Raw genomic sequence first — 8,331 nt, 5'->3', positions numbered from 1 at the left:
AGTTTTAACTTGGTATCGCTAAATACATTCTTGAGAATTATTCTTGATATTGCATAATGTTTTCAACGATATAACACTTGTACTGTTTTATTGCGATTCTTCAATTATACATTCAGAATCGCTATAAATTTGACAGTTCTAGTTCAGTGTCATGATTACTTTAATTAAAAAAAAATAATATCATTAAACAAAGTCACACTAAAAACCATACACTTCAACTTCAGCAAGATGAAAGTACTCTGGTGCGTTATTTACACTCGTTAATTTTACTATTTGTCCTTCCGGTAATGCGCAACACGGTGTAACTATGACCTGTCCACTAACGGCTGGACCAATGAACTGACCACATAGCTCCATGTGAGATGCATCTAAGCTTTTGCCGACTTGAATAAGCATTTTTCTAAGTCGAGGACCTACAACAAAGAATTGTTACTTGTTACTGAATTAAAAGTTTTATTTTTTGTTCCCATATATCTCACACGTTTTTATATAGAAATTCTAAAAATTCGACTCGCATTTAAACCAGTTTTATTTTAGAAGACAGAAAAAAAATAAGACTTTGTCGAGGACATTAATAACTGACTTGACTTATTGAGCATGTCTTTCTATCAACATGATCAATAAAAGCTGGTTATCTTACTTTCTACTAGATTGAGATATAATTAGTTAAGTACTTGATTTATTAAACGTTGACATATAAAGAAGTACTTACTTAATCCTGAAAGAAATCAATGTTTGTTTAAAATATGAATCAACATTACAACATTTTATATCAATCATTTACTGCATCCCTAAAAAGAACTAATTCACAAAATAAAGTTCATTACTATGACATGCATGGAGACGACTCAAACTTATTTAATATGTTCGATATGATATTCAGGAAATAAACCTAAGAAAGTATCGGATAAGCTAATGAGACAGTAACCAAACGACACAAAAACAACGATAAAAGATATCTACAAGTTAACATACGGTCTTTATAACAATACAGAGATATTGATATCGTTTGCTCTAAATCGATCAGATCCAAGCTTTTGTGTCAATATATATGTAAATAAACTCATAAAAGATACCAGGATTAAAATGTGGTACGCCAGAGGCGCGTTTCGTCTACAAATACTCATCAGTGACTCTCGAGTAAAAAAAAGTTAAGGATATAGTTAGGTGAAATAAAAAAATCTAGAATTTAAAAATGATACTATAAGTCAGACGAGCATCAGTTAAGGAACAAAATAAGCTAAAAATATTGATAGGTTATGGAACTCCTTTTTGAGATACTTGATTTCTAAAAAATGGCGGGAAAAGACTGACTCGGACTTTTACCTTATATTTAGCATTGGCATTATTTGGGTCTCAAATCGTAAGAAAAAAAATCAAGAATCTGCTTAAATTTTGGTAATGACCCTTTTATGCGTTGTTGAAGTCCTCTATGAAAAGAAAAGTTAGTGATATTGGGCAAAATATTTTACCCTGTATCGTAGGGAAAAACCCAAGGAGTCCGAAAATTAGACAAAAATTCATAAACCTGACCTAAGTTCATCCTTAAAAAAGCAAAATAAAGTACGATGTTGAAGAGCTATCACAACCACTGGACAGGTTCCTGACTTTGGACAAGCACGTGTCTGAACATTTAGCGGCTTTTTGATTATTATTAAACACTCAATCTTTCCTTAAAAAGATGAGAATATATTAACATAAATGTATCAGGACGATTATGCAAAAGGAGATTCAGTCTGTCACTGGAATATGAGGTTATGTTTAATAGAGACAGATATTTGGCCTAGGACCAAATCAACATAGGGCTCTTCAAAGAGTTGATGCAATGATTCTATAACGCGCAGAGACCCTACATAAGACAACAGATGCACGCTCTTTGTTCAATCGGACGTGGATGCGTATTTATTTGGGGGAGGGCATTTATATATCACGCACATAATAGGACACCCCTATGCAGCACGGGTTTGCCAGATTGGAGAAGTCCACGTGATCATTTTTGAATATCCCAGTCAAGCTTTGTGGTTTCTCACATATAAGAGAAAATATAAATTAAGAACTGTGGATTGCCCCTTAAGTTTACACAAATATATTTGTGATATTAATGATATAGCAACAACGATCGATTAGAACAAACCTTATTTTCAATTTTCCTGTATTTTTGTTTTTACCTAATTCGTATACATTATTTAATTTTGGGTTTAAAAAGCATACAGTGAATTAAAGAATTATATATAGCTATACATTTCACTAATTATTAGTTATTATATATTTTAGTATTGCAATAAATCATAGTGTAATTTTAATTTAAGCCACGATCGTCAAACTTATTTGTGGCCTCGGTTGACGAGTGGTCTAAGTAGTTCAATTACTTTATCACTAGCCTGTCAACTTTGAATCCCGCACGTGGCAGGTGCACTCGACTCCAATGTTTTTCTACCGAAGATCAGTTGTTCTCTCCGAGCAATTATGCTTCCTCAACCTATAAAATCTGACCGCCACGAAATAGCACAATAGTGCTGAAAGTGGCGTGAAACACCAATCAATCAATCAATCAATCAATCAATAAAACTTGTTTATTTAATCATTCAAAAGAGTGGTTTAGATTATTTCCGCTGCTGGTAGAATACTTGTACCAATTGGTATCATCAGTTCAGTAGTCAGTGCTTTGTTGCTGACATGCTTTATATAATACTTTTCTAAAATGCACCGTTGATCAATTGAGAAATTATCAAAAAAAAACCCTAAGGTTGCAATTCCCTAATGCAAAGTTGAATGTAGATGAATTCTGCTATTATGTTAGGTCCATTTTGTCCCTACGTATACATGTATACAATGTATCTTTCAAGTTGTGTAGTTTGATAGCTCTTGAAGGCTAATCAGGAAAACGCATCGGGCGCACTAACGTTATACATGTTTTTTTTCAAAGGCTACAACACATGTATTAATATTAATACTCGTACACATGTAACATTTGTCTTTTAAAATAATGTCTACTTACCACACTCTATACAACCTATCCGATTTGTACTGACCACCTTCTGTATCTTGTATACTTGGCCGAGATGGACCCACCAGAAAGGATTGAGTTCAGATTTAGTATGAAACATATTGAAAGGTTCTATTACTCCGTCAATCCCTTGTTCTGATCTGTGAGATTCAAAGGTAGTACTCTGTCCAGTTATCTTCAATTGAGACAAAAGGGATCCTTCTCCTATATAAATGTTGAATACATATCATAAAACTACGTTTACAAATACCACTGACAATCAATTATCTGATTACAAGTCGACAGAGATACGGTACGATTCACTACTAGCTATCAGGGTAAGTGTAAATGAGCTTGCATACTTGATCTATAGATGTTAATCGATTACACGTGACATCGAAATAGATTGAACAGCTGTCAATCAATTTGAACTCTTTCCGACTAACCAATGAAACGAGTGGGAAATTTTTAATCATACGCCTATTTGATTAGATGATGGCTTTTGATTGGTTATATAAATGCATGATATAAAGTGTACAGTTAGTTAGTCGCATATCATTCTTAACACACAATCGCCCTTATAAATGCATTAGTGATGAATCTGAAATTATACTTTCAGTTGTGTTGATATAAATAAGGAATTGTGGTATGATTGTGGTATGATTGTGGTATGATTGTGGTATGATTGTGGTATGATTGTGGTATGATTGCCAATGAGACAACTATCCAACCAAGTCCAAATCAAGCAAATTTCATCAACTACAGTTCACCATACAGCGTTCAACAATTAGCTAAACACATACCGTATAATCAGCTCTAAAAGGACCCGACATGACATAATGTGAATCCATTCAAACAAAATAACCTACGGCTTGATTTATGACAAAACAATAAACAAAAAACATATATAAAAGACAGCAGCCAACGAAAACCATTGAATTACAGGCTCCTCACTTTAGACATTCAAATATAGGATGGGGCGGGGTTAAACATGCTTGTGGGACAGTTGTGTAACAGCACAACATAAGAACAAACTGTAATAATCAGTTGCAAATGGCTTAAATCAATAGATCATTACGAAGCAATAACAACTACTAAATTAACACAAAAACAATAGACACAAAGCAACAATAATGAGTACACGTAGTTACAATTGATTGATAAGTAGTTTCTTAACGCCACCTTAGCATGTTAAGGCTATACAGTATCGGGAATAATTTCATTCATAAGATAACAAATTAAATAAATTTTTAATATAAAAAAATAGATTAAACCGGATAAACGTCCGATTTGCAATACAATATTCAAACATATACTGTATTCTAACGCTCAACTACAAGTGTGTCATATATAAACAAAAAGCATAGTATGGGTCAACCGATAATCATAAGAAGCAGGACAGAAACAAACTGACAGATAGAAAACGACAGGTAAAATTAAACAACACTTGCAAAGAAAAACAAACATTTTATCAACACTAGGTTTGCGCGTATGCAGCTCAAATACACTGTATCTAAACTACCCCGGCGAAAAATGTTTGGACTCAATAGTATCTAATGTCCGGTACGGTGACGGACAATCAACAGACAGAGAAATGTAGAAATTCTGTTTATTTATTTGTTGTTTTAAGTATATTGAAGAATATACATACACATATAACTATTTTCGATAGTGTGATGTAATATTTTCTACCACCGTTCTAGATTTATGGAGAAATAAGTAAAAAGGCACATCAAAATGGTGAATTGAGTGAACCTTGCCTCGAATTTGTTTAATTTCTCTTTAAATTGAGCACATTGTATGGAAAGAAAGGTACGGAAAGAAAGATATTAACACGGAGATGTCAAGACTTTTCACTATGATCGCCTCAATGTTAGCATGTCTGTGCATGGAATGAAAGAAGTGGGTCATGTCAAAATTGAAGCACCCGGTTTTGTCAATGTGTACGACCCGGTTTTGTCATAGAAAATAATGCATAATCGCATGACGAAAATAAAAATATGGCGTTCAACAGCAGTTTGAGGGATCGTTGAAAAACATTTTCTTTCAGAGGATAACTTATAACCTTTTTGAATCCGTAAACACTTGAATTCCTGCTATATTAGAACAAAGCAAATTTCAATTTTGTTTTGTATAAAAAAAAAAAGGAAAAATTAAAAAGAAATGAAGGTTTTGAAACGGAATTAGATTTTTTTATATCATCTATACAAATTTAAGTGTTCAAACTTAATTAGTGTACGGCTTTGAAAATTTAAGGACGCACATTTGATATGGGATTTTCTGGGACAACAAGATGGCTATCTTAGTGTCCGCTCTACTTAAAGGGAAAACAGTATAATCGGTTGAAAATAAATATTCTGAAACCAAACGTTCATTATAAAACAAGAGAATAAGACAAATGTATGTGCATGCAGAATCGCCCAAGAAAAGGAATTTCCATGCGGCGCAAAGGATCACAATAATAGTGCGTTAAAAATCTGTTTACCCTCCTTGTTACAATAATACTAAGTATAAATTAGTATAAAAGTCTTAGGCCATCCGGAAATTGCAATAATGATTATTTGATTAGTAATTTTTATAAATAAACGATGTTTTATCTCTCTTTTTTTTCTTTTTTTTTTTTTTAACATTAACAAATTCTTTAATGCACTAGTATCAAGTTGTTAACAACTGCCCTATATAGTACAACTATTATATATAGGTTTATCTCTTCATTGTATAATGATCATCGTACATTGACAAATGTTCTACAATTTAACCAATTTGGTCAAGTTTTAAATTGTCAATATGCAAGGGCGGACCGAGGCCATGACTTTTTTAAAGGGGCGTATTCATAAACGGATTTTATACCGCCGAGCGTTGCAAGGGGAACTTTTTTTTAACGATTTTATGCTAAATAAAAAATCATATATAAATCGTAAAAAACATGATAAAATAATTATTTCTAGCCACCAAAAGGGGGGAGGGGTCGGCGTTCTTCTTCTACTCCCCTGGATCCGCCACTGATATAATGTAACTATATCGTATACCATCATAGAATTTAATAAAAGACGAAAAAACAGAGACAGCCGCCAATCGCATATTTACTATAGGGGCTCTGTAATCAAATGAGTTAAGCCTTTTTCAACTCACTGAATTTTATAGTTTGTTCATATGTTGTGCTGTTATACCAGTTTTTTTTCTTGTTTTTTTTTGGAGGGGGAGCTGGGGGGCTTACACGTTCAACCCCGTCATTCTGTATGTGCCAGTACCGAATCTAGGAGCCTGTAAATCGGTTGTTGTCTTTTTTTGCTGTATATCATACATGTATTTGCCTTTTTTAGCTTTCTATGCCGTATGGGCGTTTCTCATTGTTGGATGCCATACGGTGTTCTATATTTGTTAATTTTTACATCATTTGGTCTCTGATGGAAAGCTGTCTCATCGTCATTTTTCACGGGCTAAATTGCCAATTAGGTTGTTCTACGAAGACGAAGACGAAGATATTGGACGTTATAATGTTTCAAACCAACTTTTATTTATAAAAAGAAATAATTCTTTCATGCCATGCTCAATGCTCATTTTAACATAGGAAGGCATTATATTTGTTAAAATTTTTAAACCAAGCGTTAGCCAGGTATAAAATATTGACAAATATAATGCCTACCTATGTTAAAATGAGCGTAGAGCATGGCATGATAGAATTATTTTGTTTCTAATGGGGAAGTTTAGAACTTGTGTATTTCGAAGCGGACATAAAATACACGTTCGAAAGGCAACCATATTGATTTGAGATATCCAAAACGTTCTAATAGATGTGGTATGAGTGCCAATGAGACAACTCTCCATCCAAGTCACAATTTGTAAAAGTAAACCATTATAGGTCAAAGTACGGCCTTCAAAACGGAGCTTTTTCTCTCACTGTCCGTCAATGGATGAACGAATGAGTAAATATATTGTAAACATAGCGTATAGTGTAGTAAAGCATACTATCCTTACTCTTTTGATAAATTGATATGGTAACACAATCATTCCACATCTTCTTATTTTTACATCATTACAGTAGTATAGAAAACAAACAAACATTTTTGAGATGTATTTCTATTTCTATCCATCTGATGACTTGAGCCTTTTTCAACTGATTTTTATAGTTTGTTCTTATGTTGTACTGTTACACCAATTTCCCAGGTAAGGGGGAGGGTTGGGATCCCGCTAAGATGTTTAACCCCGTCACATTCTGTATATATTTACCTGTGCCAAGCCAGGAGCCTGTATTTCAGTGGTTGTCTTTGTTGCTGTGTTACATATTTGTTTTTCGTTCATTTTTTTTTGTACATAAACTAGGCCGTTAGTTTCCTCGTTTGAATTGTTTTACACTTGTCATTTCGGGGCCTTTTATAGCTGACTATGTTGTATGAGCTTTGTTCATTTTTTGTTGGACGTACGGCGACCTACAGTTGTTAATTTCTGTGTCATTTGATCTCTTGTGACGAGTTGTCTCATTGGCAATCACACCACATCTTCTTTTTTCTATCATAAGGAATTAATGTAAGTACATGATATAAAGTATTTATTTCCATTTAAACTTAGTTCGAAGATAAGATCAATAAGGTATACGTATAGCATTCAAAAATGTCTACTCCCTATTTCGAAAAGTTCCCGTTTGAAATATATTTTAACACATGTTTGTATTGCAATAACATCTGTATAACATATTTTTGACTCAAATATTTAATTTCTTCCGATGGGCAATGTCCAGATCCGTGCTAAAGTAGCTTTTCATATATTTGTGGTTTCAAAACAAAACAAAACCGGGTCCTATACTGAGACAAAACAGGGTCCTTGTGTAATAAACAACATTGACGAAACAGGGTCCTTCCATTTTGACATGACCCATTTCTTCCGTTCCATGCACAGAAATGCAAATATTGAGGTGTTCATAGTGACTAGCCATGCAATCTCTGTGTTAATATCTTTCTTTCCGTACTTTTCTTTCCGTACAATGTGCACAATTTAAAAAGAAATTAAACAAATTCGTAGCAAGGTTCACTCAATTCACCATTTTCATGTGCCTTTTTACTTATTTCTCCATTAATCTAGAACGGTTGTAGAAAATATTACATCACACAATCGAAAATAGTTATATGTGTATGTTTATTCTTCAATGTCATTAAAAAACAAATAAATAAATAGAAATTCTACCTTTTCTCTGTCTGTTGCTTGTCCGTCACCGTACCGGACATTAGATACTATCGAGTCCAAACATTTTTTGCCGGGGTAGTTAAGACACAGTGAAATATGTCTGGATGTTCATGATCAAAACGTATCATTTATTTTCTATTCTTCTATTCTTATACAATATGTTT

This window comes from Mytilus californianus, unplaced genomic scaffold, assembly GCF_021869535.1.
Source record: "Mytilus californianus isolate M0D057914Y unplaced genomic scaffold, xbMytCali1.0.p SCAF_14, whole genome shotgun sequence".
NCBI lineage: Eukaryota > Metazoa > Mollusca > Bivalvia > Mytilida > Mytilidae > Mytilus > Mytilus californianus.
The sequence above is the reverse complement of the archived record's forward strand: the minus strand, read 5'-3'. Positions refer to the sequence as shown.